Source organism: Ovis canadensis, chromosome 12, assembly GCF_042477335.2.
Source record: "Ovis canadensis isolate MfBH-ARS-UI-01 breed Bighorn chromosome 12, ARS-UI_OviCan_v2, whole genome shotgun sequence".
In the NCBI taxonomy this organism is placed as follows: domain Eukaryota; kingdom Metazoa; phylum Chordata; class Mammalia; order Artiodactyla; family Bovidae; genus Ovis; species Ovis canadensis.
The window spans coordinates 30934054-30954305 of NC_091256.1; the positions used below are offsets into that span (position 1 = coordinate 30934054).

At 42.5% G+C, this 20252-nt stretch overlaps 1 protein-coding gene across 25 annotated transcripts in view; it reads right to left on the bottom strand.

Moving 5' to 3' along the window:
- ESRRG (estrogen related receptor gamma) overlaps positions 1-20252 on the bottom strand; it is a 696316-nt gene that overhangs the window by 521101 nt on the left and 154963 nt on the right. The window contains exon 1 of one of the 25 annotated variants that reach the window (XM_069544597.1): positions 7188-7317. The exons of the other annotated variants lie outside the window; for them this stretch is intronic. The gene's annotated coding sequence lies outside the window, so the exon portion shown is untranslated. Of the gene's footprint in view, positions 1-7187; positions 7318-20252 lie in introns of those variants that run through there. 25 annotated transcript variants of the gene reach the window in all.

The window sequence follows — 20252 nt, forward strand, 5'->3', positions numbered from 1 at the left end:
AGGAATAGTATTGACACAAGTATGCATTATTGGCTTAAAAATTTTTTTTAGGAGACATTTTCTTTGCAACCCTCTGGGCCAGGGCATTTCCTCCGTCTCATGCTAGGCCACTGAACCTTATCTGTCAAGCTCATAGACGTCAAGTTCTAATGCAGCCAAATAATATTAGGAGGAAAAATTCTTCCAAATTAGAGAGTACACAAACTAAGTTTGCAGTGAGGACCTGTAATTTCGGTTTTTAAGATAAAAATGAGGTGGACTAGGTTTGGAAAGAAACTTTTAGCAACACTGACAGTCTTAATTTTGTCTGGTATTTGCCGAGCACTTCCTCAAACTCTTCCACCAAGAATGTGAGAGCTGAACAAGTCCTTAAAAACTGAGAATTGAGTACAAGGCCAAGGTCCCACAGCTGGCAGGGGCTTCTACATTGAGCCTTCCTTCTTCTATGAAATATTTATTAAGTCAGGTACTTGAGATTTTCTGACTTTCTGGGTAAGAGTAATTAGCCAAATGGAGGAAGAAGGGGACTGAGACACTAGGGAAGTCAGGTTATTTGCCTAAAACGAGGGATGGCAAATGACTGTGAAGTCCAATCTGCCTCTTCCATCTTCCACCTCCACCTGCTTTTTAAAGTTCTATTGAGACATAACCAAGCTCTTTTCGTTTACATAACTAAGGCTGCTGCTGTACTATAACGGCGGACTTGAATAGAAACAGAAAATATTTATTATCTGGCCTTCACAGAACAAGTGTGCCAGTTCCCTGCCTAAGGTACACAGTCATGGCTGCCTGAAGCTGTGAATGCTCAGTCGTGTTCAAGTCTTTTGTGACCCCATGGACTGTAGCCCGCCAGGCTCCTCTGTCCGTGGAATTTTCCAGGGCAGGAGTACTGGAGTGGGTGGCCATTTTCATCTCCAGGAGATCTTCCTGACCGACCCAGGGGTCAAATTCACCTGTCTTGAGTCTCCTGCATTGGCAGGTGAATTCTTGACCACTGTGTCTCCTGGTACACAGACTTGGTATTAAAATCCCCCAACACAGGGAATAACATGGCTTCTATTCAAATACGCTACCCTAATTTTACCAGGGGCTTCCCTGGTGGCTCAGACAGTAAAGAATCCACCTGCAGTGTGGAGATCTGCGTTCATTCCCTGGGTTGGGATGATCCCCTGGAGGAGAGCATGGCAACCCACTCCAGTATTCATGCCTGGAGAATCCCCATGGACCGAGAAGCCTGGTGCGCTCCAGTCCATGGGGTCACAGGAAGTCGGACATGACTGAGCGACTAAGCACAGCACAATTTTACTAAAATCAAGAAAGCTCTTCTGGACACTGTGGGCTCAGTGTTGCAAAGGTACATCCAATATCTGTCCTTCAATCGCTATGTACAGTTGCAGGCACTGATGCTGTGTGTGCAAGGCTACTGATTGCCAATCCCCTCAGTGGCCGTCAGCGCAAAAAGAACTATCCCTGTGCACAAACCCCATCCTGCTTCCCTAATGGATGGGTACCTTGTATTGAGAAGAAATGTTTTTCTGTGCATCCAGTGGAACTGCGGGCCATTCGGGCTCCTTGAAGAAGTCCAAGTTCTTTTTCCTTTATTGTCTCCTCTCTTCCCTGTTTTCCTGGAGCCGATTAGGCCATGTGCTTAAAGAAATGAAATACTCAGGGGGATAAAAGCCAACGCGACCAAGTACACAAGGGCTGGGGCCTCTTTTCCTTCACTGGTTAGGTCTGAACAGCCAGCCCACCTTAGAGAAGTCACTTTCCTGCTCTCTCTCTCTCCACTCCCCCCCTCCCCCCCTTCCCTCTTCCCTTTTCTCCTAGAAGCTAGCCAGGTATACACAGAGATGTCTTGGGTTGGCCATGTTCGTGGGTTTCTCCACACAATGTTATGGGAAATTTCAAACATTTTGGCTGGCCAACCCAGAGAGCTCAGTCTGGCTAGTTTTGACACCTTAAAAGACCCTCTAGCACTCCCCGTTCTCAGGCACTATCTCCTCCAGTTCCTCAGATTATGGTGGGGATGTGCCACTTGGGCTTTTCCTTGAAGTTTATAAATGTGCGATTCAGGATGGGCCTTCGGGGACAATTAGCCTCTGAACTTACCAATATGGCTTTGGAATTTGGCACCGTACACACATCCCAGTACAGGGTTACTTACCCGTACCCTATCCTGTGATCTGTGCTCAGTGGCCAGTCATGTCTGGCTCTTTGTGACCCCATGGCCTGTAGCCCGCCTGGGATTCTGCAGGCAAGAATACTGGAGTTGGAGTGGGTGGCCACTCCCTTCTCCAGGGGATCTTCCCGACCCAGGGACGAAACCTGCACCTACTGCATTGCAGGTGGATTCGTAACTACTGTGCCAGGCATAAGCATTACTTGCGGTTTGCAAGAGACAGAACAACTGGTCCCAGCCAGAGTCTTAGATTCTTGAGTCTTCTGGTCATGATATTAGAAAGACAACGCAGTGTACAGTGGTGGAGCCAGGACTTCTAGATTCAAAAGCCAGAATCAGCCACTTATTAGCAACTTGGCAAATCACTCAAATTCTGTGCCTGTTTCCTCATCTGGAAAATGGGGACAATAATAGTCCCTATGTCACAGGAGTGTTGTAAAAACTAAATAGTAATAGGTGCAAAGTACTGAGAACCATGACTGCTAGCATTATAAGGACTATAATAAATGTTTCATAATTGGGGTTAAAATTGAAATTTTATATTAGAGGAAAACTATTACCAGCACATTAGGCATAGTCAGTTGTCCAATTTCAGAAAAAGGTTTAATAGTGATTGAATACAAATGCACACGTTTCACGGAGGCTCTACTTCTTTTTAAAGTAATTCCTAAACACACTCTAGAACCAAACAATCCAATATTTGAGTACTCCCAAAGGAAGCAACAGTCAGAACTGGACAGGGAACAACAGACTGGTTCCAAATAGGAAAAGGAGTACATCAAGGCTGTATATTGTCACCCTGCTTATTTAACTTATATGCAGAGTACATCATGAGAAACACTGGGCTGGAAGACACACAAGCTGGAATCAAGATTGCTGGGAGAAATATCAATAACCTCAGATATGCAGATGGCACCACCCTTAAGGCAGAAAGTGAAGAGGAACTAAAAAGCCCTTGTTGAAAGTGAAAGTGGAGAGTGAAAAAGTTGGCTTAAAGCTCAACATTCAGAAAATGAAGATCATGGCATCTGGTCCCATCACTTCATGGCAAATAGATGGGGAAACAGTGGAAACAGTGTCAGACTTGATTTTTTGGACTCCAAAATCACTGCAGATGGTGATTGCAGCCATGAAATTAAAAGACACTTACTCCTTGGAAGGAAAGTTATGACCAACCTAGATAGCATATTCAAAAGCAGAGACATTACTTTGCCGACTAAGGTCCATCTAGTCAAGGCTATGGTTTATCCAGTGGTCATGTATGGATGTGAGAGTTGGACTGTGAAGAAGGCTGGGCGCCGAAGGATTGAGGCTTTTGAACTGTGGTGTTGAAGAAGACTCTCGAGAGTCCCTTGGACTGCAAGGAGATCCAACCAGTCCATTCTGAAGGAGATCAACCCTGGGATTTCTTTGGAAGGAATGATGCTGAAGCTGAAACTCTAGTACTTTGGCCACCTCATGTGAAGTGTTGACTCATTGGAAAAGACTCTGATGCTGGGAGGGATTGGGGGCAGGAAGAGAAGGGGACAACAGAGGATGAGATGGCTGGAAGGGATCACTGACTCGATGGATGTGAATCTGAGTGAACTCTAGGAGTTGGTGATGGACAGGGAGGCCTGGCGTGCTGAGATTCATGGGGTCGCAAAGAGTCGGACACGACTGAGCAACTGAACTGAACTGAAAGGAAGCTTCTGAAACATCGCATTCATTGCTACACCTGAGGATTTTTCCATATAAAACTATTGTTTCCCTCCTTTTCTTTCCACCCAACTTAAAGTCTAACTTTCTACTCCCAAATCTCTTTTTTCATGAATTTCTTTTGCTAGCCCCATCTATCGGCTACTAAACCCTATTCTGTCTTGCCTATTTGTGTAGTACTAATACTTGCCCACCGTATTACACCACCATGCATGGAATGAAAACCTTGCTTAGCAAAATTTACTAGGTATAAGTCCCAGGTCTGCTGATAGCTCTTGTTCAAACACAGCCATATTGCCTAACTTTGAGTCATATGTGTTCACCTGTCTTAGACACTTCCAAATACATGTTTCATGGAAGCTCAAATCTAACCAAACCAAACACACAATTTTTAACCCAAGCCTGTTCCATTTCCTATATCTCTCATAAAATAAATGGCTTACTACAGTGCTATTTACAGTAGCAAAGACATGGAAGCAACTGAAGTGTTTATCAGCAGATGAAAAAAGAAGATGAGGGATGTGTGTGTGTGTGTGTGTGTGTGTGTAATTGAATACTACTCAGCCATAAAAAATGAAATAATGCCATTTGCAGCAACATGGATGGACCTATACATGATCATACTAAGTGAAGGAAGTAGACAGAAAAAGAAAATACCACATGATATCAGTTATATGTGGAATCTAAAATATGACACAAATAAAATCATTTACACTACATTAGGCATAGTTAGCTGTCCAATTTCAGAAAGAAATCTTTAACTGTGATTTAGTACACAGAAACAGACTCACAGATATAGAAAATAAACTTATGATTACCAAGGAGGAGAAGGGGGAATAAATTAGGAGTATGGGATTAACAGATATATACAACTGTATAAAAAATAAACAAGAATTTACCATATAGCACAGAGAATGGCATTTAATATCCTCTAATACCCTATAATGGAAAAGCATCTGAAAATATATATGTATCTGTATAACTGAATATATATATAACTGAATCACTTTGCTGTACACCTAAAACTAATATTGTAAATCAACTATACTTCAATTAAAAACTTAATGACTTACTAATTTTTTTTTTTAAACCAGAAATAGATCCTCAGTTCCTCCCATCTATCTCTTCTTTTCTCATATTTAAAAAATGACCGGTCTCTTTGAACAGTGCTTAAGTGTATCCTACCACTCCAATTCTGCAGGCACCGTGCCAGTTCACATTCAGATAATCTTGTCCAAGACTACTGCAATAGACTCCAGTTTTAGTAACTCCCAGACCCTTCAGTACATCATCCAAGGCACTGCTTCCCTAACCTCAACTGGACCACCCCTCCACAGTCTCACATGGTTTCAATGGTATCCTCAATCCTCCAGGTACATCCACAGCTTACTGCGTGGTACACGATGTCAGTGATAATGCTATTAACTGAACAGTCCTGGCTTCCTCTTTTGCCTCCACTCAACCATCTTTTCATTTTGCACTCCAGCTATATGGAGTTAATAGAGTTTCCAGGTGGTCTCCTGCCTTTACATCCGCTCTTCTCTCATCTTGTAATGCCTTTTCCTACCTGGTCCATAGGAAAACTACTTTTTTCCATAAAGTTTCAGGTCAAATGTTATGCATTTGCTCCCTTTCCTGACTATATTATGGATTGAGTACCTGCTAAAATAACCAGATAACATGCTAGTCACTGGTTATATAGTCATGCCCATGAAAGCAATCCCCAGAGACGAGCTGACTTTTCCTTCATGCCAACCTTGGACATGATGCACCTTTCCATTACAGTAGGAAGGGCACTAACTTGGAGTTACGTGTGTGTCAGTCTTTCCACTCTACCCTAAGCACGTGCACCTTGCTCAGTTGCTAAGGTGAAGTGAAAAAGTGAAAGTGTTAGTCACTCAGTTGTGTCTGACACTTTTGTGACCCCATGGACTGTATCCCCCCAGGCTCCTCTGTCCATGGGATTTCCCAGGCAAGAAAACTGCAATGGGTTGCCATTTCCTTCTCCTGGGGATCTTCCCGACCCAGGGATTGAACCCGAGTCTCCTACATTGGCAGGCAGGTTCTTTACCACTGAGCCACCAGGGAAGCCCGCACCTTCAACACAGTATTCAGCAACATGTATGTTAAAAGAATGAAAAAGCACACTCTGTCTCTTCGACTAATTTGTCCTCTGGTTTCACTGAATTTCTCAAAGGGCATAATCACATACAAGGCACCATGGTCAACAGTACAGGCTTTGCAGTAAGACAACTTCAGTTCCAAATTTGGTACCACTACTCTTCATCTATGAGAACTCGGACAGACTACTAGTTAGTTCTATAAAATCGAGACAATTCTGGTATCGGTTTCACAGGGCTGCTATGATGATGCACCAGGGGACACAGGTAAATAACTCAAAATGGCATCCTGCCTGAAGCAACTCTTCAATGAATGTTAGCTACTAATTTACCCTGAATACCACGCATCTACCTATATGAGACAACAAACTGTAGACATAAAGAGGAATTAATTGCTTTGTTCAAGAAATTAATTAGTCCACACATTTTTCACTTCCCATACAGTTTCCAACTGTGTTGAACCTAAAGGGTTAAACAGGCAAACGCACATTCTTCCCACCAAGGCTTGTCATCTGAGGATGAGGGTCGGGGAAGGCAGTGCTGCTGGTTATGGATGTTAAATCAACAATTTTTTCTTACAACAAACCCCTGGCACCCTGTTCTCACCATGTCATGGCCTGTGATGACTTAGTGTCTCCCAAGCATGACCAAGCGATTAGCGGGGCTGTGTCTGCGCATCTCAACAGTAATGGGAGCTCTCTTTCCATTTGCCGTGTATTGAAGCCTGAGCGCTTCGCTGCCTCGTGCATTTTCAGCTTGATGAATTCATCATTCTCCACAATTTTCTCCTCCCTCCTTTAGAGAAAAACCTTTCCCTAAAATGCCAGGATTTTTGCCCCGGTTTTAAGAAATTTTTTTTTTTTTTTGTAAACATGCAACTTGGACAGCAAGTCTGCAACAGCTTAGCTGTACCCTGTGCCACTTGAAGAAGAGGAGAGTGATATGTCAAGTTCTTTAATACAACCCCCACAGCATCTCCTTTCACTGGAGAGAAAACATGCGGGTGTCAGTTGGGCATTTCTCAAAAAAAAAAAAAAAAAAGAATACTTTTTTCTTGCTCTGAAAAGGGACGAGGTTGACGTTATTTGTCCTAGATGGACAAGGATATGCTGGTCTAAATAGGAGACCTGAGAGCTTATCTCCCACGGTTTGCTTTTCTTGTCCCCCATAAACAAAGCCCACCCCCATACCTGGAGTGTATCCTTTCCCTCTCCCCCATATAAAGAACGTCAGCTTGTTTCAACACACTGTGCTCACGGACAGGGATATGGTCGGAGGGTGACAAGGGCCGTTTCTGTTGATCTGTCGCTTTAGAAAGCACTGTCAGAGAAAAGAGAAAGAAATTATCCTAACGGAATAAAATTGTACGTGGCAGAACACCTTACTTAAAACCGATCTGTGGCTTGCAAACTTCTTTTCAGCCATATGACTGGCTCTCAGTAGCAAAAGAACATAGGAGAGAGCGCCACTCCACCATAAACAGCACAGGCTCTGCCAACATTTCTGAATCAAGACCTCGAGTTTAACGAGCGACAAGGACTCTGCCCGTGTAATGGGTGACGTCCCACGCACTGGCCTTTCTGGTGACCAGCAATACCAAGGTCACAGTCATCTTTGATTTTACCTTCACACACAGAAAATGACATGAGCCGTCAGTGAGCTGCATCTAACAGCATTAGGAGAACAGTTCAAAGCGCTGGCCCGGGCATCAGGCCACCTGAGTTCGAAACCTGACCAGCTCAGGAACCCTGAATGGGTTGTTTAATTCTCTAAACTTCAGCTTCCTTCCCTCTAAAATGGGAATGGTACTATATACCTGATATATAACCTGGTGATAAAATAATACATGAAATATGCTTACCACTTATTCAGGTACTATGAAAATCCATATCAAACACAGTGGCATTGATTATTTTTTCTTTGATTAGTGTAATTTCTTAATACATCTTCCAATATTTCCTTTTGCAGGTATCACAGATTTTCTGGATGAAAAATTTTGCTGTTAACTAAAATTTTTACTTTACCCAAGTAGGAACAAGATGATGTACCTCTTGTAGGTAGACATATGTTTTTTAAAAAAGAATCTACTCCTCAAAAGTTGGTAACATACAAAGGCACTTTTTTTTTTTTACAACAAATACCAGAATGTGACAAAAATGCTTCTTTCTATAAAATAATGTCAGAGAGATCCCACTGGCTATGGGTTTCTTAACCACAGCAAAGCCTTATCCCCCAGAAGGTGAAAATATCCCAAATGGTTATCTCCTCCATTAGGCAAAAATAAAAAACAAAACAAAACCAACCATATCCTGCCATGCTTCTCAGAGGCACAACCTTGCTGTGGTCACACAGCCTCTGAAGATGATGCTTCAGATCTAAATATAGGGATGTGGTGGGCTGGAGATAATAAGAACAGGGGTGAGCAGAGGCCCATGGGCTATAAATAACCAATGAGCATGACTACGTTTAGAGCTGCCCATGTGCAGGACTCCAACAAATTTCCCACTTTGTTTCTTGAAACAAAAGAAGCAAGAGCTATGTCCAGGTTTCTCTGAACCTCCGGCAGGAATATACTCTTCTGTGTGTATGTGTGTGTGTGTGTGTGTGTGTGTATATATACACATATATATATATGTATGTATGTATGTATTTTTCTTTTGAAGAACTGCAAGCTCAAAATAAATTGTTACCATCGCATTAAGACCATCTCATCCCAAGCTGCATCCACACTCACTAGTTAGGATGACCCGTTCACACTCGTCGGCACTGGCTTCATGCAAAATAATAATTCCCTAAACATAAAAAGTTTACCTGGCCAAGTCTTAACAAGCAGAGTACATATTTCAGCTGCAAATATTTGTCCCTCTAACATCTTCAAGATGGTTGCTCTTTACAATGTTTTGGCAGAAACAAACATCTGTTTGGGGGACAACATCTGATCATTTTCACCATTCCTCTAATGGGAAAGTGCGGACTAGATGAAGGGTTTACAAAGATTCTGTGTGCAGGAGTAAGACCCAGGTGTCTCTAAAATCATCTGTTCAGAAAAAAGCACAACCAACATTGCTGAAACCCTTTGAGCTGTCTCCCTTCAAAACGTTTCTAAGCTCTATGCTACCTAAGAGTCCCCGAGTGAGCCCACTGGAGAATTCTGTATAATCTTAGGCTAGTCACACGGAATATTTGGTGACTAATCTGCATTCCTGTCAAATGGATGGGGTCTATATATGCCAGTGGATTTGTAGAGTCCCAGGAGGAGTTTAGGTCCATAAACCACTGAATGAATTCCATTAATACACATATGTGGCTTTTTCACCTGTGACATAAATGACATTTTTTTACTCATCTATTTCTGAATGTTCTTTATTAAATAATAAACTCAAGAAAAATTTCATACAAATCACCAGTGTCCGTAACTATTATTCCGTATTATTACAATGGCTTCTTCTTGGGCTGAAGTGAGAGTCTAATTTCAGAACCATGGTCAGTTTGGCCCCCTTGGATGGCAGGGCCAGATCAGCAGGCTACTTTTGCAAAACCAGATCTCTGACAGGTCAGTTGGAGAGATCAGGGAAAAACTTTGAACTTTGAAATATATTTATTAGAATCAGAGGCTAGTGTAGGGCAAGTTCTTTTGGACAACTTTACAATTCATCTGGCTTTTCCCACCCACGCATGGATGCACACTAAGTCCTTCAGTTGTGTCTGACTCTGCGAACCCATGGACTGTAGCGCCCAGGATCCTCTGTCCATGGGATTCTCCAGGCAAGGATACTGGAATGCATTGCTGTGTCTCCTTCCAGGGGATCTTCCCGATCTAGGGATTGAACCTGCATCTCTCATGTCTCCTGCATTGGCAGGTGGGTTCTTTACCACAAGCACCACCTGAGAAGCCCAGGGATGGGTCACTGGTAAAGAGATTCTAGAGCTCACAGATCTGCCTCCCAGAAGAACCTCCACACACTGGAAGAGACTGGTCAGTAAGACTCCGAGAATTATGCTGGAAACCTCACCTCCAGGCCCAGGCTAGAGAAGCAGGCAATGGTTCAAATTTCTCCAAACATTGCAAAGGCAAAGTTGCTCCCTTGATGACTGGTTCAATTTCCCCTTCCTGCTTGGAGATACCTTTCCAGTGCTAAAGGTTTGGAACTCTTGAGAGTGTGCATGCTTTAATAAAATATGTGATTCTACTATAAGCCTATGTCTTCATTAAAGGGAAAACTAATTTCAAGGGAGAAAAGCATGTGAAGGAATCTTGAAGCTTTCTTCTTGGCTTTCCATCCAACCTCAAGATGAGTCCAGGTCAAGAGTTTGATGAAGATACCCCTTTCCAATCTATCATAGCGGAGGCCACCTTGCCCATATTCCTTCCCTTACCAATTCAATACAGGCTGACTTAACTGTCATCATCTGTATTTTATTTTATTTTATTTTTTTGCCAAGAGGTATTCTCTGGCCACTATGATTGTTTTTACCTGCTTGCCTACATGGCAGTCCATATAGTCAAAGCTATGTTTTTCCCAATAGTCATGTATGGATGTGAGAGTTGGACCATAAAGTGGACCATAAAGAAGGCTGAGCACTGAAGAACTGATGCTTTCGAATTGTGGTGCTGGAGAAGACTCCTGAGAGTCCCATGGATTGCAAGACAATCAAACCAATCAATCCTAAAGGAAATCAACCCTGAATATTCATTGGAAGGACTGATGCTGAAGCTGAAGCTCCAATAGTTTGGTCACCTGATGCAAAGAGCCAACTCATTGGAAAAGACCCGGAGGCTGGGAAATATTGAAGGCAAAAAGAGAAAGGGGTGGCAGAAGATGAGATGGTTAGAAAGCATCCCTGAGTCAATGGACATGAGTTTGAGCAAACTCCAGGAGATAGTGGAGGACAAAGGAGCCTGGCGTGCTGCGGTCTACAGGGTCACAAAGAGTGAAACATGACCTAGCAACTGAACAACAATGTGGCAGTGCTGATGTATCAGGAATCAACATCCAACAGCAGCGCTGACCAATGAGTGACAGGAGAACTGGTGAACAAATATTTCATCTTCATCACCTATTGGAGGGCTCACTCTGAGGCTTCCCAGACTTTCCCGGCAGGCCTGAGTTCCGCTTATAACTTCCTTGATGATGAAAATCTTTACTGGCTGCCTTCCCTTCTGTGTCTTCCTTCCTCCCTGTTCTACTGAGATCACTTCCCAGATAAATTACTTGCCCTTGAATCTGTGCCTTGGGGTCTGTTTCAGCTGGAATTCAAACTAAGGCTCTGAGATATTTAAGTCTCAACAGAGAAAACACATTTGGGAGAAAAGAAAGACACACCCAGAGTTGCACAATTATTATTATATGACATGTTATAGTTAACTCCAGGGCTATACATGTCCATCATCATCTGTTTGAATAAGAAACTTGGGCGGGGGGAAATGACTTACCATCAGGATTTAGGGGTTCCATGAAAACTGCAAAGACTTTTTGGACTACCTGTGAAAGGGTATTTTGTAATCTCACCCTGGATTCTACCCATGATCTCTCATACTTACCCTTTGCTTTCCTCCCTGTAATTTCTGAAGCTCAGGCTCTGAGTGTTCCTACAGGAACCAGGTAACAAGCCCACTGTCTTCCACCTCCTGCCTGCTTTATGGGGCTCCTTCCCCACTTTCCCTATCTGTGCAGCACTTGGCTCTGGCCTCATTTTAGTTGCCACCTTTTGGTCTGAGAACCACATCCCTCGGATCCAGTGGGCTGTGAATTGATGGCTTGACTATTCAAGTCACACCTGGCTCCTCCTCTTGGGTAACTCTTTGGGTTCAATAACCTCACGTTTGTACCTTTCTCTGGCTTGGATTCTGGTCTCTATGCACTTGCTGCTCTTGGGTTCTTCCCCACTGACCTGTGCCTTTCAGACACTCTGTGAGCCCTCCTGTTTGCCCCTAGCAATTGACCACATGCTCAAGGCAAAATTTATTATGGGTACTTATTCAGACAAAAGTGAATTAGAAGATAAATGTGCATAAAGAACGATAACAACAAAAACACCTTTTATGTGTTTTTGGAGTGCTTCAAGTTCTGTTTTTTCTTTTTTCCACTAGAGGGAAGACCCCTCAGTCAGCCTTTTAACCGGAAGGGCAACAACCCACTTCTGACATGAGACACGAAAGACAGAGTTTGCAGATGGAGTCTTCCTCATGTGCCCAAGTGCCTAATGTTTGTATTTAATTATTTGTCTGTAAAGGGAAGAGTGGGTAATTCTTGTCAAGAGGATGAAATTAAATATCAGACATGAGTATACTACTCAAAAAGAGATTTCTAGATTTAGGTAATGTATCACCCTTTCTCATGTCAAAATCTTTCATCAGGGAGGTAAAAATATGATTTCTAAGATAACACCAATCAAAACCTGCAACTCAACTCTTTGATAACATGTATATATGTGTGCATTTAAATCTAGCACCAGATTTCCCTCATACAATGTCCTATTCCCAGTTATTATTTACTTAGACCCAGAACCTCAGTGATAGCTCACAGTTTTTCCTTTGTATTCTAAGACAAAGGGTGTTCCTGCAGCGTTCTCCTTCCAGGAAGGCTGTCTTGATTTTCATGGGTTTTTCACCTGTGCTTCAATAACGGGCATTTACAAGACATTCTCCACTGGAAAGAGTTAGCGAGGTGGAAGTTCTTCTGTATCGGTCATAGCTGAGATGTTTGAACAGTTTCCTAAAATTAACTTTCTGAGAAGGGTGGTGTGTCTTTAATCTAGATGAACGGTGTGTGTAGGAGTGAAGTTAAAGGGGGAGAGGAGAGATCCTGAGCTCTTTAGAATGACTCTGAGTTGAAACAGTCATTAAAGTAGCTGGATGATTAACAAGCTATGTAAATAATCTATAGCAACATTATGAAAATCTCTTATATCCCACAATTCTCTTAAGATTATCTGAACTCACAAAGAAATGTCATCAGAGATTTTTTCCTACATGGGTCTACTCCTAGGTCAAACCATCCATAACCTGAAGGATAGCATGAAAGGCAAAGATGATGTTTCCAAAATAGCGTAACAGTTTCTAGAAGAGATTAACATGTGTTAATCAGTGTGCACCCCTCACTCCAGAACACTGATGCTGTGTAATCTTAATCAATAAGCCTTATTGTTAGAGCTGAATAATAATGCCTCTTATCTAAATTGCAAAAATTAAAAAAAATAACAAAAGCATACATATTTTAAAATAATCACTGCAAACAATTTACTAACCTCATCCCTATAGTTCCTTTCATGTTTGGCCATAGTACCATTTTGATATCATAAAGTTTAGAAAGACAGTTAACTTCATGTATCCCTGTATCATGTGTTCTTATACAGAGCATCGAGTTCTCTGCCATCTAAACAAATATTAGAAGACTTACTCTGATTTTACAGAGTTTTGACTGTTCTCAACCAAGCTCTCCTGAACTCTGAAGGGGTGTTGGTTGTTGTTGTTTCTGTCACTGCTGTGCCATTAGCCGTCACTACATCTCATGAGTTCAGCAAATATTCGCGAGTCTACTCTGCACCAAACATTGAGCATACACAGACGCACGCACCCCAGTGTTCACTGCAGCACTATTTACAATAGCCTGGATATGGAAGCCACCTAAATGTCCAGCAACAAAGGAACGGATAAAGAAGACTCTGTACACATACATAATGGAATATCATTCAGCCATGAAAAGGAATGAAACCGGGTCATTTGGAGAGACCTGGATGGACCTAGAGTCTGCTATGTAGAGTGAGGTAGGAAAGAGAAAAACAAATATCATCTGTTAACACATATATGTGGAATCTAGAAAAATGGTACAGATGAACCTATTTGCAGGACAGCAGCAGAGACACAGATGCACAGAATGGACACGTGGGCATGGGGGAAGGGAAAGAGAGGGTGGGACCAAGTGGCGATTAGCATTGACACACGCACACCGCTGCCATGTGTCACACGGGTTTCCCTGGTGGCTCAGATGGTAAAGAATCTGCCCGCAATGTGGGAGACCTGGGTTCAGTCCCTGGGTTGGGAAGCTCCCTGGAGGAGGGCATGGCAACCCGCTCCAGTATTCTTGCCTGGAGAATCCCCATGGACAGCGGAGCCTGGCAGGCTACCGTCCATGGGGGAGCAAACAGTTGGACGTGGCTGAGCAACTAACCACAGCTGTGTGTAAAACAGCTCGTGGGAACCTGCTGTGTAGTGCAGGGAGCTCAGCTCGGCGCTCTGTGATGACCCAGAGGGGTGGGATGGAGAGGTAGGTCCAAGAAGGAGGGGATATCTGTATGTATATCAGATACGTATATGTGTATATCACAGATATGTATGTGTGTGTGTGTATATATATGTATGTGTGCATATGTGTATACATCTGATTCGTTTCACTGTATAACAGAATCCAGTACAACATTGTAAAGTAACTATATCTCCAATGGAAAAATGTGAACAAGACAATGTTCTTTCCCTCACAAGGCTTACACATCTAATGGGGGAGACATCCAAGGAATATGTAAATATATCCCTGATAGAGAACTACAGAACAGGATAGGGTAGGTGAATACAGAAAAGAATGATCCTCTGAAGAGCAAAAAGCAGAGAAAGGAGGCAGAGTGCAAAAAGCCATGGTTAAGAGTTGTAAGTGAGGAGGACCCTATGGGGCCTTCCTAGGACAGACTCCCCCGCACCCCCTCCCTATGGCCTCTGCCTGCCTCTGGTCTTCAGAAAACCTTTAGCCTCCCAAGCCTTCCCTGAGTCCCAAAGAATAAATTTAATTAGAGAAGTGAGAAAATGTAGAAGCAAAGGAAAACAGTGAAACAAGGCAAAATAATAATAGGTTAGCCATTAAGCAAGGTCTTTCAGTGCCTCCTCAAGAACAATAGATAATATTCTGAGCTATATGGTTTGAACTGCTTTGCAGATATTGAAACCCCCACCAGGTGGAAGACATTCTATTCATTGCATGCTGCCTACAAGCATGGAGAACCTCAGACCAGTTGGAATCAGAAGGTTGATGATGCTGACTCCCACTTACTTCACCACCAACTAATCAGAAGAATGTCCATGAGCTGATCAGAATCCCTGAAAGGCACTCCCTTATCCTGTCTTTAAAAACCTTTCCCTGAAAGCCATATAGGAGTCCAGGCCTTCTGAGCACTAGTGACCTGGACTTCTTGCTTGGTGTCTTCAATAAAGATTGTAAACTTTCCTTCAACACAATAGATCGGTGTCAGCAGACTGGCTTTGCTGTGAGCAGGAGAGTGGACTGAAGTCTGGTTCAGCAACAGAATCAATACAGACCTCTCTGAATAGGTGCCACGCTTGCTACCAAAGTAAACTTACAGACTAACAAACAAGAAAAAAAAGACTCTGGAAAGCAATTTCCAGGTGTGTTTTATTTGTGCCACTTCATGTACCCTATATGTGTCTCTCTGGTATAAATCCCACTTCATTCCATCACTGAAGTATACCTAGGCTGAGATTTTCATCCCCAACTTTCCCCAGACAGGGTGTGATATGCTGCTTATAAAGGCCAAAGGATAATAGAGTGTCGCCAAGCGGACTGCAGATTCCCATGCAGCCTGGACTTTTCAGACCGAATGAATCAGCTGGCCCTGCATGACCTCAATTAAGATAGGAATGGGGGCTTCGCTTTGGCCACACATCCTAAACCACATACTGTGCTTAAGTTTCCAAGCTGTCAGTCTCTGTGACTCCCCTTTAGCAATACTTAACGACGACTTGTGACATGGGATTCTGAAAGCTTTTTGAAAGTCTGATTCACTAATGGACAGACCTCTTACATATTTTATAGAACTAAACAAACATCAAAGTTAATACTCAAATGCAACTTGTTTTTTTCTAAACTCTCTAAAGCCTTGTCAGCATATAAACTCTCCTGCAGGTCTGAATCAAACAAAGAGTACATGAGTGATGAATTTTTAGGGGGGAAAAAAAAAAAACAGATTCCAAGCTTCTTGAGGGCCAAGACTCAATTTTAAATTTTGGTTCCCAGTGCTTAGCACAATGTCTGACACAAAGTAGGTGGGCAAGTCACGTTTAATTGTACTGAAGTTGGGGGGAGAAAATTGCAAAATATTTAACCACATAGAACAATCAGCTTTTGCTGATTTTCCTTTAAATATTATTAGCTATGTCCAAAGTTAAAATGTAACTGAAAATAACAAAACATATATATACAGATAAAGAATTCTAAGTACACTCTAAACAGAGCTTCCTATAAGACTTTACAGGCTCCCCAAATTTCAAAAGGGCACACAAGTAACATTATGACCAAGGATTATGATGATGGGGATTAGAACAACAGTGACCACTGATTCTTTGCTAATCAGGTGCCAAGCACTGTGCTAGACACTTCCTTGTACTCTCCACTTAACACAGTAGATCACAGTATCATGTCACCTCCTGCATCCAGACTTCCTTTAATCACGACATCGAAAGTAGCAGCAGGAAAGAACCCACTTGCCAATCCAAGAGACATTAAGGGATACAGGTTCGGTCCCTGTGTTGGGAAGATCCCCTGAAAGAGGAAACGGCAACCCACTCCAATATTCTTGCCTGAAAAACCCCATGGGCAGAGGAGTCAGGTGGGCTACAATCCGTGGGGTCGCAAAGAGTCAGACAGGACTGAGGGACTGTGCATACTTGCATGCAAAGTAGCACCACTGGAATGCGAACTGGTGCAGTCACTATGGAGAGCAGGATGGAAGTTCCTCTAAAAACTAAAAAACAGAGTTACCATATGATCCAGCAACCCCACTCCTGGGGTTATATATCTGGTAAAACTCTAAATGGAAAATATACATGCACCCCAATGCTCACTGCAGTACTTCTTATTAACAGCCAAGACATGGACACAACTTAAATATCCATCAACAGACAAAAAGATAAAGAAGACGTGATACAAGTATACAGTGGAATATTACTCAGCCATAACAAATGACAAAATAATGCCATGTACAACATGGAATGGACCCAGAGATTATCACACTAAGTGAAGGAAATCGAGGGAGAAAGGCAAACACCGTATCACTGATATACAGTTTTAAAAAATGACACAAAGGACCTTACATAACAGACACAGACTCACAGGCATAGGAAACAAACACAGTTATCAAAGGGGAAAAGAGGGAAAGGATAAATTAGGAGCTTGGGATTAGCAGATATTAACTAGTATATTAAAAAGAGATAAACAACAAGGCCCTACTATATAGCACAGAGATAAACTGAAATGGAAAGAAATATTTGAAAGGATATATGTGTATATATACACATATATAAAACTGAGTTGCTTTCCTGTATAATAGCGACTAATGTAAATCAACCATACTTCAAAAAATAAATTAGAAATAAAAAAATAGAGTAACATCACTCTTGGGTTCCTCTCACTCCTTACCTTGCTTTATCACCCACCTGCCGATATTTTGTATATTTACTTGTTCAGTCATTTCTTAAATCTAGAAAGTGAGTCCCATGTGAGCAGTGACTTTATACTATTCACTTTTGGTTCTTGAGAAATTTAGTAAAAACTGAATAAACAGCTGGTGAATGAATGAATGATTTCATTCACCCTTTAAAACAGCTCTGCAAATTAGTATGTTTAGCCCCAAGAGACTGCACCTGTATCTCCCTAAGTCCCACACTCTTTTGGTACCCCAAACTGACACATGTTGAAAAAACAGACAAGGTGAGGGAAAGTCCTCCCCCCCCTCCCCTCCCCTCTCCTACCTTTCCTTGAGAGGACCAGACTCTCCAGCTCTCTCCTCCCTGGCACATTCTCAGCGGAAGACAATGAGCAAAGTCAACACGGAGTAACCACTTCCCGTGTTATTTTTATACCAGCATGTCTGCCACCCAAGAAGGAAAGGTCATATCACTTGGAGTTTGGGAGCAGAGATCTGAAGATTTACGAGCCCTCTCTGAGTCACCTGAAGCATCAGTGCAGCACGGACCTGGCCTGAGGCGGGGACTGGAACCGGGGAGGCTGAGTCCTGTGTACTCACCGAGACGACGATGGCACATCCAAGGTTAAGGTGACGGATTTTCCTGTACCGCAGTCTTGCCCATTTATATCCAAGACCCTCCACCTCTGAGATACCCCGTTGAATGACTCACTCCTGGCTACACTTGTGCCTCAAAAAATATTGGGTAGAGATTGCGCTCACTCTGGCTCCAGTTCCACAATGACCTCACTCAGGCTCCTGGTCCATAATGATGAGGTTCTGCCTGAATTATAACCTACAGCAAATTTTTTTCAGTTACTTCTTTCAGAAAAAGAAATGGACTTTTATCTTCCTTATATTTTAAATTTTATCTCCAGGTAAATATAGCATTTTCTCCAATATATTTTTATTCCAGGAGGGCAATGGATGCAAACAGCAGCCAATGTTTTAATTGCTCTAATAAAATGAATCATCTCTTTCATGCGCATTTTACTTCTTGCAAAGATTTCTTTCTTAAATCTGTGAGTGCATGTCAGAGAGTTCTGAAACAGAAGCATCTCTCTGAGCCTGCTAACTACATTTCCCATAGTAGGCTATTTAAAATGTATCTTTAAAGTGGATTACACATCTCAGGGGACTGGTAATGGGCTATGGAGTCACCAGTTCAAATTGAGTCCAGACTTTTAGCAGTGAACAAAAATCATTGTAACTGAGAACTGCTTGGTGTTCTTTTGGGGAAATGGATCAATGGTTCCTCTCTGGTTCCCAGTTCCTAGTTCCCCACCTCACAAAGGACCACCATCATCTCAAAGGCACTGAAATGCTCCCAATGATAGGGGAACCGGAAGAGAAGCATCTGTATATAGATACACACAAACACACTCACGTGCACACTGAGGATACACATATATAAACATACGTGTGCACATACACACATCAACACACATGTACATATATCCTGGTACAACTATTTTGATCAAACTCATACATAAGGGACAGTAAGACAGATATTGTAACCATTGATCTGACAACACCCAATTCAATCAAAACTATTCAACAACTTAAGTGTGCCTACACCCTTCTGAGGTCCGGCTCTCGCTGTGCAGGATTTCTGCAAACAGACGAGAGCACCTTCAGAAGCCAGCCAGGCTGTTCACTGTGATGAAGAGCACTGTGATGAACCAGAAGATGACACCGGTCTTCAGGGATGTCAGTCTGGAGGCTTCAGGAACACAAGCCTGCACTTAAAGATCAAAGACAGCTGAGATGACCCCTCAGAAATCAAACCTTCCCTCAGAACCCAAGAGACTGAATGCCACTCTTCACCCCTGCTCCTCCTTCATCTTTTGCCTCCCATATATCAGCATAGCTTATCCATCTCTACTCTTCATACACCCTGAATTCATCACTTATTTCCATTGACATCACCACCTTCTTAGGAAGGGAGACCAGCATCGGTCCCCTTAAATACTGCAACCTTCCCCTATGTCCTTGTCTGAGATTTGCAGTCTGGTCCTTCTCTGTGAACACTCCAGATCACCACTGCCGTGCTTAAAACCATTCAGCGGCTCCCCATCGCTTCTGGACAGGGTCTACATTTCTAGAACCGCCGATAAGACCTTGATGATTTCACCACCGTGGCCTCCTTCTCCGTGTTCACATCACAGAAACCACAGACCCCAATCATGTCCATTCTTGTGATGCTTCCAACTGCCAGGTCTGTATTCCTGCCTTCCACCATGTTTCCTCATTGTTATGAAAGCATCCTCTTGACTCAGTGTAACTATTTCTTTCAAAGGTGTAACCTCACCCTTCCAAGTTCTGGGTTGGGTGTCGTTCATATAGCCCTATCATATAATGTACTACACTATAGCAGAATAGTATCCCCTTTAGGAGGGGCTGATCCTTGTTCACTGTTGAATCCCTAGTTATTAATATGGTTGTTCAGTTGCTAAGTTGTGTCTACCCCTTTGCAACCCCATGGACTTTAGCCCACCAGACCCCTCTGTCCATGAGATTATCCTGGCAGGAATACTGGAGTGGGTTGCCATTTCCTTCCCCACACTAATATGGTACCTGTGGTTTATTTTAATGAATAAATAAATGAGTTCAGAAAAATTTTAAATGGCTTACAGCATTTTCTCTTTCATGACTATATTCCTCCTACCGTTTTTGTTCTATTATAAACCAACTTTGTGTCCTATTCATATCTTATTTATTTATTTTTATCTTGGTGTAGACCTCTCTGCATATAAAGCAAAGAACAACAGAAATAGAGAGAGGAC